Here is a 14,006-nt window from a genome sequence, read left to right on the forward strand (position 1 = left end):
TTTTGGGGGGTGTGGTCTAGTGATGCAATCCCCATTCACTCACTTTTAAAATATATTGGGGCAAGAATGTCCGGCAGAATTTCTGTGTTTATGAAACTTCCTCATTTAGCTTCTGCAAAAGGCTGGCATAACATGTTAACCTCAGCAGCACTACAACTTTACATTATGAGAAAACATGACATGAAAGCCAGTTCATAAGAACAGCTGAGGATTTGCCAATTTAACTTCTTAATTTTACTGTATTTCTATGAAGTTTCTGCTGTACAACAGACAATCAGGATTTGTTAACGTTCTAGTAAATAACAGGAAATTGCGTCATAAACCACAATAACAGCAGTGTCTCTGCCCTTGTAAAACTAGTTTGGCCTGGACTTTATCCTGACATCCTGTGACTCGGTTTTTCTAGGTGTGTTACTAAAGGATGTGTAGCATCATTATATATATGATCTCAAAATGACACATACTAGTTACATCATAGCCTCAGATTCTTGTTTCCTGTTGTCGTGTCCAGTATTACAGAAATCTGAAAGGGTGTGTGAAGGAAGAAAGACAGATAAAATATTATAAGCTAATATTATTGTAAGTTATAATATTTTATATAAATATTACTAGGAGCAACTGTTTAAATCAATTGAGTCTTGATGAAATAGTGATATACCCTACCGTTCAAAAGTTTGGGGTCAGGAATATTTAAGAAAAAAAAAACAAAAAAAACTTTTTTTAATTATTACTTTATACTCAGTACCAATGCATTAAATTGATCACACATGTCAGTAAAGACATTTGTATTGTTACAAAAGTTCTCTATTTCAAATAAATGAAATTATTCTACAAAAAAACCATGAAACAGCAAAACTGCTTTCATTGTTGGTGATAATATTCAGAAATGTATGTTGAGCAGCAAATCAGCATGCTAGAATGATTTCTGAAGGATCATGACTGCTGAAAATTCAGCTTTGTATCACAGGAATGAAACTACATTTTAAACTGTAATAACATTGCACAATATTAATAGTTTTAGTGTATTTTTAATCACATAAATGATTAAACATTTGAACGGTGTTGTATGCTTGTACATGAGTATGATGTAACCTTGTTTGTACTTCCAAATATGGTCTGCCGTCACATCCATGTGTGTAAAAGAAAATTGGTCATAAGGTACTTTATACTCTTGGGTAAATTATAGAGTATTTAAAGTTTATAGATTAAAGAACCCACACTATATATCTATTTTGATATCTATCTATCTATCTATCTATCTATCTATCTATCTATCTATATATATGTGTGTGTATATATATATGTATGTGTGTGTGTGTGTGTGTGTGTGTGTGTGTATATATATATATGTATATATATATATATATATATGTATATATATATATATATATATATATATATATATATATATATATTTACTCATCTGAAATTATGTCCAAAAAGAGAACTCAACAGAAAAATGATGTTAACCACAATGAGTAATGACACATATATAGTTTTGAATGAGGAAAAAATACAAAAACAAACAAACTTGCAAGCACAACCACACACATTCACTCACAAATATTAATAAACCACATTTACTCAAATCACCCCTCTCTCTCCTTTACACACACACACACACACACACACACACACACACACACACACACACACACTAATAATATAAATTATAAACAGGTGCAAGGACTGTGTGATTCAATTATTAATATTTTTTTCTGGTTGGTGTTATTCTTTTGTTAAAAAATAAATATTTTAACTTAAAGGGATACTCCACCACAAAATGAAAATGCATCGATCCCTTACCCCCACACAGAACAGCATACGCAGTCTGAGTTCAGCTCATATTCTCCAAAATTGTACAACGCTGATATATCGCTGTTATACAGAGAGACACAGAGGAGACGACTTGCTGAATAAAGTCATTATTTCTTGGTGTACAAAAAGTACTCACGTTGCTTCATAATGTTACAGTTGAACCACTGATGGCAGATGGACTACGCTGACGTGACGATGCTTTTCATACTTTTCTAGACCTTGCAAGTGTATTTTATTTGTCTCAAGCCTCCGTTTTCATCCAAAATATCTTAAATTGTGTGCCAAAGATGTGCAAAGCTTTTACGGGTTTGGAATGACATTGAGGTAAATGATTAATGGCAAAATGTTCATTTTGGGGTGGTGTATCCCTTTAATGATGTGTTCATGTCTCATAAAGGTGATGCCTGTTTGAAGAATGCCATTTGGTGGCATAGAACCATTTTACCTGAATTGTTTAATACTTTTTCATTGTATTCTTCAGTGCTTGAGGCATATTGAAACAGCTGTACCTAAATATTTTTCATGCTTTTTATGTTGGACTAATTTCAGTTACATTTACCTCTAAGCTATGTAGTTTAAATTTGAATTTATTTATTTAAGATTTTTATCCTATTAAGCTGCATGTGGACACTTTTTGAGTAGAAATGCATATTGCAATTTTATTTTGTTGCAAATAAAACTCCCATAGCACATAGCTACTGTAGTTTTAAGTTACTTTAATATATACATTCAGTTAAATCATTAAACATTTGTATGACTTGACAGTGACTCGCTGGACCTCGACAAAAGCAGTGACTTGACTTGAATTGCTTGATTCTCACAAAAATTGACTTCCTTGAGACTTACTTGTGACTTGCACATGTGTGACTTACTTCCACCTCTGGAAAACACACAAGGAAACTGAAAGTGCTGTGAATATAACCAGTAACCGCATGAGATCTTTTGGACAATTAAGTCACTTACAAATTTTTGCTGTGTAAAGCAATCCGTTCCTTTCACAGAATTTTGTACCCGCTCACCAAACCTCAAGGCTAACAGTCACATTGGAAAGGACACCAAGCAGTCCCAGGAGTATTTAACACTCGGGATCTTCCCCAGGCCTAAATGTTATTTCCTCTCTTCCCCTTCAAAAGGATCATATGAAAGGCTTGCCCAAAGGGGAAGTGGTGAATAAGCATACAGTACTGGTTCTTACGTCTTCTAACCAGTTAGACAAAAGGAATTGCATCACTACCAAATTAGCATTAGAGGACGAGCTTGGGCCCGTGTCTAACCCCGCCCCCCATCATTAAGTTTGGATGGTAAGACACTAGAACTTGCCTGAACTCAGATCATTCTTGACTCAGACGTTCATTATCAGCTTTAAGCGGGAACACCAGGTCTCACAATCACTTCATCTCATCCTCCAAAGTGACCGTCAAAATAGAAAAGATGCAGAGGAAAGTACAAACAGTACACTGACGCGCTAGCTGTTGTTTCGAAGTCAAACAAACACCAATTAACATCACAAAATAAAAAAGAAATAAATGGGAGTCACGTCTCTGCTTTATACCAAATGTAGACCCGACGTGCAACAGACATAATAGAGAGACGCATGCCACACTAGGACTTGCACCCAAGGAAATACCACACACCCAGGTGCTACTCAAGGATACACAGGTACACTACTACTGAAATGTCTCATCAACAGGTTACCAATTAAATACCCAGTAAAAAAAAACATAAAAAAGCTTACACACACACACACACACACACGGGGAAAGCGACCGGACATTAAAACCCCTCGACCTTTATGTCTGACAAAACAAGAACACGGAGCAGAATGACCATAATGCCTCACTTAGACTTGCTTCTTATAAAGAAAAAGATTTTCAGCGGATGGGTTATGACAGCAACAGAAATGAGCACTCTTGTAAATAACTGCTTAAAAAAAGGTTACATGACTATTTTGCATCAGAATAATGGAACAGATGAAGGCTTGAATTTCTTGAACATAAAGTCCTTCCTGAAAGTTACTCAAATAATATTGTTGCTTTACACATCAAAACCTTTTTTTAAGAAATGCATATTTCTATTCATAAAGATTGCACTAAATTAATCAAAAGTGACAGTAAAGACATTTATGATTTTTATTTCAAATAAATGCTGTTCTTTTGAACTTTTATTCATCAGTAAATAATGGAAAACTGTATCATGGTTTACACAAAAATATGAAGCAGCACAACCGTATTCAACATTGATAATAAGAAAGATTTTTCTTGAGCAGCAAATCAGCATATCAGAATGATTTCTGAAGATCATGTGACACTGAAGACTGGAGGAATGATGTTGAAAATTCAGCACTGAATTACAGGAATAAATTACAATTTAAAATATATTCAAACAGAAAACTAATATTATTTTCACCATATTTCACTTGGTGAGCATAAGAAAAATGGTTGAAAAAAAACAACAAACAAACAATTATTCCAAACATTTGAATAAGTCTAAGCTGGAAGTGGAATGTTGTAAAAACTTAAAATAAGCTACTAAGAATGTTTAACCAAGCATCTTATAGGACAAGCGGATGGAACGGATAACGGATTCATTACAACGGAACATCAGAAAAGCTTCTAGACTCATTAACAAGCATCTAAACAAGGTTTCTATATTTCAAATTAGATACCACCTCTAAAACATGGGATTTTTATTACTGCTAAGATCAATTCCATGTTAAACCAATGGAATGCTCAGGTTATTCCAGTATGGGAAAGCTTTAAAAAAATTGTTCGATGGTTCCTTTTAGAACTGTTCACTGAAAGGTTCTTTAACGAACACAATGATTCCTTTTGGAACCTTTATTTTTAAGAGTGTGTGAAGAACATTTTGAATAATCTAAAGCCTAAACTTTTTGTGGAATGGAAAGATTCTATGGATGTTAACAATAAAGAACTTTATTTTCTTTACTGGCACCTGTGGAACCACTATACAAAACCTTTGTTTTTAAGCGTGTACTTCCCCAAAAGCTCTAAAATTGTATTTGTGTTCAGATTTGTTTCTTGGGTTTGACAGTTCAAATACATATGGAGAATGACATTTGAGTGCTTCAATGAAGCTGCAGTCATTATTAAACAGAAAAGACAAGATTATGTGTATGGAATGACATGAGGATGACTATTTTGGCACATAAGGGCTTGACAATTCAGGGCTGTATATACCTTTATATGATACGACAGGGATAGCAAAATCTTGGCACACCATTTAATTTATTAGCACATATTTACACGCACACATCTTGTAGAAATAAGTGATCTCCAACAGAGGAAGTGACATCAGAGGGAATGGCTAAATAAGGAGAAGAGTGAGAACGGATCCGGTTTGACCAGAATGAACAAGTCTTTTGTTTTCAGCAGTCCTGCATCTGGCTCAGTCGCTGCACTCCAGGAGTAAAAGGTTCACTTAAGATGACAAAAACAAATTAGCTGTCACAATAAGATCCTTGTGAGTTCTGCAGGAAGGTTAGGTGGAAGGTCAAAACGCTCCTCTCTGGCTGTGAAGCTCCTCGTCTGGACTAGATTCCTGGCTCTTGCTCGCACCTGCAGAGCACGGGGAACCAGAATGAAACCCTCTGTCAAAAACACTGATTTCCTGCTGACATATTCTGACATCATTCTGTGGACAGTGTCCAAAATGACCAGAAATACTTCAGTTGACCATTTAAAACTCAAATGGTAGATGGATTAAGACACACCTTCCATTTAAAGGCAAATGAATCACTAAAACTTCCTCAGAGAATTAGTAGTAGTAGTAGCTTATTAGTTGACGTGTGGTAAAAAGTCACGTAAAGTTCACACATACAACGTATTTTTACATTATTTTACTTGACAATTAAGTCAATTGTAATTAGTCCATTATTTTTCTTTTTGAATATACATACATATTTTAGTTTTTACATTTTCAATCTTATAAAGTCAAATTACTGCTTTAAGGTAAAAACAAAAGTACAGTAAAGTATTTTTTTTAGATGGCACAAACAATACTTATATTATGTATACATATTTTACAATTTAAATACGTATATAATTGGTCTTTACAGTAATGGGAATGAGAATATAAGGCACATAATATTATTTCTCATTTATATCTTTTGATTTCGGGTGAAATATGACCTTCTTTTGTGAGATTCACCAATTTACTATTTGAATGAAATTAAATAAACAAACAAATAAATACTGATGATATTGTGGAAATATATATATTGGAATATCAGACTATTATATATATATATATATATATATATATATATATATATATATATATATATAATATATTATATATATATATATATATATATATATACACACATATATATATACACACATATATATATATATATATATATATATATACACATATATATATATATATATATATATATATATACACATACATATATATATATATACACACATACATATATATACACATACATATATATATATACATACATACATACATACATACATACATATATATATATAATTATTATTATTATTTGATATAATTTATCAAACAAATAAATGAATTCAAAATTAAATTAAATATAACATTTGGCAGACCCACCTGGACATTTATCTCCTGTCTGAGAGTTTAATGTGGAGGTGCCAACAGACAGCATTAATACAGAAGAGGGTTACTTTGCAAAACAGTGGCATTAAAAAGAAATTAGGAGTGAAAAACACTGACTTAAGCTCACTTCTGTGCTGCATTCAAATGAAAGCGGTGACATGCACTGACGTGTCATACCAACCACCTGGTGATGCTCCGATGTGTTGATGGGAGACATGTTTCAAACGTAACACACCATGCTAATCACTTGCATTTACCTCATGCAAAGCACACTAACAGTAGTTGTCAATTGCTTCAAAGAATGAAAAGTGGAGCTGAAAGTCTAAAGGAGATAAAAAGAGGGAGAAAATGAAGGGAAGGAGAGAAAAAGACACAGAAAGAGATCACAGTCTTAGTTCAGCAGAAGAGAGCGATGCAGATTCATAGACATTTCCGGTCGACCTGTTCTTGCATGTTTAGACTCCACAACATTCCGACGCAAGCCAGTTACACAGAAACACGGGGAGAACACGGCGCTAAATCAGAAGCACAAGGAGTTCTGTTCTGTACTCAGAGTCATGCATGTGTGCCGGTGTGATCATGCCACGTACCTTGAGTGGTGTTTTTCTCGTTCAGGAGTTTGGTTTGACTGTTGGGCAGGATCTTGATTTCAGGCGGGTCGGGGCTCTGTGCTACCCGCGACGCCATCACAGCGTTGAGGTACTGCAGACGGGTCACCTGTGGGACACGGGGCCATTTTAACAGCTGAAGACACTAAACTGACCTTTTCAGATAGGTACATTATTGATGAAGAAGTCTAGCATTTTTCTAAGGAAATCTTCAATAAGTTCCAGAATAAAGATGTACACAACAAACAAATTGACACACAAAAAAAGACAAATGTTCAACACTATGCATCTTTCATGAGGGAAGCTAACTACAATTGCATAAATCAAATATAAAAATAACAGTACAATACAAAATGGTTGAATCTGATTATAGGTCTCGAAAAACTATTTTTATCTATTAAAAAAATAAATACTCTTTGCTTAAAAATCAATTTATATATGTTTTTTTCAGTAGTTTAAATATAATTTAAAATGTTAAGATATTAATAATAATAATATTATAATAATAAATATATTTAAAACATTAATATATGTTTTAAGTATATTTTACAATTTTAATAAATATTTTATAATTTAAAATAGTTTAAAATGTTGAAATAATAATAGTAATAATAAACATTTAAAAGATATTAAAAATACATTTACATTTAAAAAAAATTTTAAATGCTACAATAATAAAAAAATACAAATTTAAATCTATTTGGATTAATGTTGAATAATAATAATACTCCTAAAATATTTAAATATATAGAATGCTAAAACAAAGAAAAATATTTAATGTATACTAATACGAATAATAATATTTAATGTATCTTTTTAAATGTTTAACTAAGTGAAATTTTATTTAAGTTTTATTTAAAAACAACAACAACTTGCATTGCAACATGCATTGAGGAATCATGGACAATAATAGCAGAAAGAAAGTCAGTTTTTGATTCATAAGCAACGATCCATGATCAAATATAAATAAATACTTATTGGAACAGTCAAGTCAAAAAGAATAATCTCAAGCAAAGTGCACCGAGAGCTGAGCGTGTTGTTCTGCGCTCACCTTGATGAACTGCAGGTCTGTGAGGGCTCGGACGGTGTAGTCGGGACAGTAGCTGGACGGGCTGGTGGCGTCTCCCAAATCAAAGGGGTCTCTGGGGGACTGATGCTGCGTGGACACCGGAGACTGATGGACTGATCACACAAACAATCATCACACACAGGCCATACACCAGAACATATTCACAGCAATAACACTCTGATCCCAATCAGATGTTACGCAATAAAACAACAAGTGATAAATCTTATCTCTTCCTCAGATGTTTATCTGAGTTTCCGGCTACTGCATAAAATGATTCCATGCACATGTTTGGATTGGGTGTTCTCACTGGATGCAAACTTATCACTTCATGCAGCATTTGACTTTCAGTCAGGTCAGAAAACTCAAGAGGTCATGGTGAGTGGTCAGCTGAACATCAACAGCTAAACAATAGTCCCATATAGTCCTTCTGCTTTCAAAACACAGCAGGCTTGCAGAAATCACACCAGCTGGGTTTTGTTTTGTTGCTCGACAGTTTACAACCAAAACTGACAGGAATGTCTTTGACTAGCGTGCATTTTTATGCCAACATTCATGAGTCAACCTTGGATTAGAATGGTGAATTTGGATTGGATCTGGGATTGCCATAAATTCACTTATTCACCGGGACACACCTGAGGAGGGAGCTGTGAGCGCTGAAACGCCGTAGTAGGTGAACGCGCCGTTCTCAAACTTCAAACCCTCTTTCCCGATCTCCACCTCCACACGGCCCTGCACACAAATATATGATCCAAACATCACAGACAATTCTAAGAAATTCACACATTTTATTTTAGAATTCAAAATATATATATATTCCAATTAATGTGAAAAACATATACATATATATATATATATATATCTTCAATTTTTATAATAATAACAACATTTATTATTAAATTATCAATGTTGACTCATCAAATATTGATATGTTTAAAAATATTTTAAATGGTCATATTTTAATAAATACTACCAATAATACTAATACTACAGTACTAGTACTACTGACATCACATTTCAAAAACACAACTAACAAATATTTATAATATATTTTTTATATATTAATGTTTTAAAAATAATTGTATTACAATTATAATAATAATAGTTAATATTAAATTTGCAATATTAAAATAATAGCATTATAACCACAGATTAAATATTGAAATCAGTTTAAGTGTTAATAAAATATTATTATATTATGATTGTTTTAATAATAATAAAATACTACTACTAGCAATGCTACTAGTAGTACTGCTAATATCAAAATTACCAAAATACTAACAAATAATTAGCAATGTTTAAATATTTATGTTTTACAAATAATTTATTACAATTATAATAATAAGTAAATATTACATTTGCAATATTAATGAAATCTGTTTAAAAATGTTAATAAAATATTTATTATGATTGTTTTAATAATAAAAAAACTACTTCTACTAGTACTGCTAATATCACATTTAATTGTGAAAAACTTATTTTTAAATTAAATCAACTGCTAATGTCATATTTATCAAAACACTTAAAACGTTCTGATAGATTAATAATTATAAACAATTCATTTATTGGTTATTATTATTATTATTGATCTATCATTATTAAATGATCAAATATTATTTTTTACTACAACATCTAGTAATAATATCATATTTAGATATTGTATATTTATCAGCACTATTATTCACACCACTGCTGATAAAGCGTGTGACATGCACACATCAGTGGGACACAGCAGCGCACCTGCAGCAGCAGAATGAAGTAATCCACCGGATGGTTTCGGGTGTACAGGTAGTGGTCAGGACTGAGCCGGACCGCGGGGTCAAACTTCACTTCTTGGTTGACGCTGGGGTGCCGCAGCAGATGAAACAGGACTCTCTCTGACACACGCTGTGGGCTGAAGTGTTCCACCTCTGAAACGGAGGAGTATGAAATCACATTAACCAGCACATAACATTGTCCTGCCATTGATCCCAGAGACGGGAATGTCCTTTAAAGGTTGAGGCTTGCTGAGACAAACTTCTTTATTCTTGTCAGCCAAACAGACATGCACTACTTTCTTCATGTTTTTATAAGAATGAATATATTTTAAAAATGTCATTTATTCCTGTGATGCAAAGCTGAATTTGACTTCTTCAGTCTTCAGCGTCACATGATCCTTCAGAAATCATTCTAATATACTGATTTGCCGCTTAAGAAACATTTGTTATTATCATCTTCAGTGCTCAGAAGAGTTGTGCTGCTTCATATTTTTTTTTCAGGAATCTTTTGGAGCATTATAAATGTCTTTACTTTCACTTGTTTTGATCAATCAAATGTGTTCTTGCCAAATATGTTTGAATAAAAGTGTACACTGCATATAAACAAAAACTAACTGTATAGGAATATGACAAGTTGCGTGAATGGTCTTAATTCACGATAATGAGATATTGTTTTGTGGTTATTAATATTATTGTTATCATTAATAAATGCATTTTTTACCTTTGTTTTTTTTATGATATCGCTACAGAGCCCTGTACACGACATGCAGACAAAAACTGATTTTATCACGGCAACAAATTAATATTTTGTTCCCTCGTTATAGTAAAGGATGACCACGTTGAACTGATTTATTTATAACGAATTACTGACTTCACAAAACATGCCGGATTTTCCCAAGACCGTACAAATCACTGTAACACACAGACTCTTGAAGCCTCTCGGTTGATATGAAAGCAGACAGACCTCGGGACAGGAATCGGTGGGTGGCCAGCAATAGTTGGGGAGAGGTGCGGATCTTCGGTTCACCCTCTGGAGGTTTGAAGATTGAGAACTCGTCGTGAACGCCGCGTGTCTCCAGAGGGATCTCCACCGGGGCCATCGGACGCTTCACCTTCACGTCCACTGTGGAAAAACACAAACGCATTGTAAACGAGTTTTAAATGCTGGGTTCAGCTCAAAACACATCAAGCGGCTGCTCACTGTAGCCATCAGACTCGTCCAGGATCTCAGATTTGATGATCTCCTCGATGACGTCCTCCAGCGTGACCAGACCCAGGACCTCGTAGAAGGGGTCTCCTTCGCCCTCATTATTCACCTTCTGAACGATGGCCAGGTGGGAGTTCCTACGAGGACACAGAGAGAAAACACATGCTTTAGAAGTTTCAATAAACTGCATTCTATAAAATCATCATGATTAAAACAAAAAATAGATTTCTTATTACACAATAAATATTCATCTTTCAAAAAATGACAAAACAAAAATGCAGTGATTAACCAATCTTGAAAAAGTAGGAGTTATTAAAATATAAAAGGAAAAATAAAAACCATATATTTATATATTATGCATTCAAAATCAGTGATTATAAGTAAAATATTGGCTAACATTGAAAAAAAAAAACACATTTGTTTAGGATTATCATGTTATCAAAATGCAAATAACACTCAAAATAATGATACCGTATTTTTCAGACTATAAGTCGCACCTAAGTATAAGTCGCATCAGTCCAACATGTATAAGTTGTACTGGACTATAAGTCCCATTTATTTAGAACCAAGAAAAAACATTACCGTCTTCAGCCGCGAGAGGGCGCTCTATGTCTTCAGTGTAGACTACAGGAGCACTGAGCAATATAGAGCGCCCTCTCGCGGCTGGAGACGGTAATGTTTTCTCTTGGTTCATGTCAAATTAATTAAGATAAGTCACACCTGACTACAAGTCGCAGGACCTGCCTAACTATGAAAAAAGTGTGACTTATAGTCCGGTAAAATATCGTAATTAGAATTATAATACTTATTGCTAAATATTTAATCATTTTAAAAGTTAACATTAATATATGCTAATATTTGATATAATATATATATATATATATATATACACATATATATATAATATATATATATATATATATATATATTTTTTTTTACACACATTCAGTATAAGCCTAATCAGGCCAACAGCAGTAGCAGTAGCTTCTAATAATACAATGATAAATGTTTAAATACTGAAACATAAGAATATGAAAATCACGACATCATATACAGATACAAGTAGTTTGAAGGCATCTTCTTAAAATGATCTAGTTATGAAAACACTTCAAACACAGATCAATACTAATAATGATAATATAAAACAAATATTACAGGCATTCAGTATTGGCTTAGTCAGGTCAATAGCAATAACTGCACATAATGGGTAAAATATCAGTCAGAGACCGATACTTATAGTTTGAAGGCATGTGCTTTAGATTCGACATGCCTTTTTTGAATTCTTCCAGCATTGCATCCAGTTTGGTGTCATTAAAAACATAATGCAGAGGATGGTTGTAGAACTTGGTGATGGTGGTCATGGGAGTGTGGTCCTCCGGGTCAACCAGCGCCAGGTCTTTGACGTACAGGATTTCGATGATATTGGACTTCTCCTCTTCATACACCGGGACCGAGTGTAACCGCTCTGCATGATCTCAGACATGGTGTTGAAGTCCAGGACGGCCGTCGAGGGCAGCATGAAGCAGTCTTTCAGAGGCGTCAGGATGTCCTCCACGGTTTTGGTCCTGAGAGCGCCTTTACTGAACTCCACCTTGACGAACTCATTATAACGGATCGTTCACACTAGTCCGAATCATTTCCATGGTTTTCTCACGGATCGCCGACGGTGCTCACATCCCCGGTGCAGGATCAAGTCCAGCAGGAGGCCGAGAGGACAAGAAAGCGGACACGTCAGGATGAGACAGATCTGGGCCAGCCATGTCAAACCCGGTTGCCATCTGGAACCCAATAACCTGAACATACATATGAGGAACCAGCTCAGCCAGAAGGAAATATGAGGAAGCCACTAGTGAACACAGCAGGCACGATGGACCCATAGAGGCGGTACAACAGGACGCCGAGCACTGAGTGACCCAGCGCACAAATAAACAAGAGCGAACAAACCAGAAACATTTCCTCTCCTTCGAATAGGCTTGAGGCGCTTGGCTGCCCGCTTTTCATCCTCCGAACCACAGCTGTGCAGAACATACAGCTCCAGTGGGTCCAGCCATAGCAAACTCAGATTCACACATCTGACCACACAGCAAACCAAAACCAGAAGCAACAACCACCAAAATCAGACCCCATAATGGAATGTAATCTGATGGCACAGCCGGGTTCTTAATAATCAACTTGTCCGACCCAAAAGACCCCCATGTCTGGCCCTTTAAGACGCAAACATGATGGAACTCGGGCTCTGCATCTTTATTCCCCGGATCGGATGCTGCAGCTTCGGTCCTGGACTTCTATAATCCCACTGTTCTCGTCATCCGAACTTGAACGCTCCGCGTACCTGGAACGCAGAGGAGGTTGCGGCGTTCCTCCAGCTCGCACGGGTCAACTGAACCGCTCCAACCGCGGCGAACGCGACCCACGGCCAGGTCTCATTGGACAGGTAGGACCCAAACAATCTGAGCTTGAAGATGGTCCCGTGCGGAGCTACGAGGACCCGTTCGCGCATGTACACCCGCTCGTTTAAGTCCTCCAGGCGCAGTCCGTAAACCTGCGTTTCTTGAAGGCTGCAGGCTCCGAACCCGCACAGGAACGATATGATCAACGGGAGACGCAGCTCTGCCAAGCTGACCACCATATTGGAACAGGGCAGCCTGGCTTTTTGAATCATGTGACTCCGATGTTGTTGCCGCTACACTACCCTCCTACTTTTTCAGCTGTTTTCATATAAAACGGTGAGGGAAACTGACTCGGCCCGGTCGCCATGTTGGCTCCAGGCACTTGCCCCTGAATTCTGGAGCCACAATGAACGCGGTTTCTTTTTCTTTTCTTTTTTGCACTACCGCTACGTCGTGTTCACAATGGTCCAATGTCAGAAGAGCAAGTGAGTAACTTGACCAATAGGAGAACGGTCTGTTTTGGTAAACCACGCCCACAGCGGCACTGAAGAA

At 35.5% G+C, this 14,006-nt stretch overlaps 1 pseudogene; it reads right to left on the bottom strand.

Moving 5' to 3' along the window:
- Window positions 1–5,044: 5,044 nt before the first annotated feature.
- LOC113054677 (metal transporter CNNM3-like) lies at window positions 5,045–13,824 on the bottom strand (annotated as a pseudogene).
- Window positions 13,825–14,006: the final 182 nt, after the last annotated feature.

The sequence above is a fragment of the Carassius auratus genome, chromosome 35 (genome assembly GCF_003368295.1).
Source record: "Carassius auratus strain Wakin chromosome 35, ASM336829v1, whole genome shotgun sequence".
NCBI lineage: Eukaryota > Metazoa > Chordata > Actinopteri > Cypriniformes > Cyprinidae > Carassius > Carassius auratus.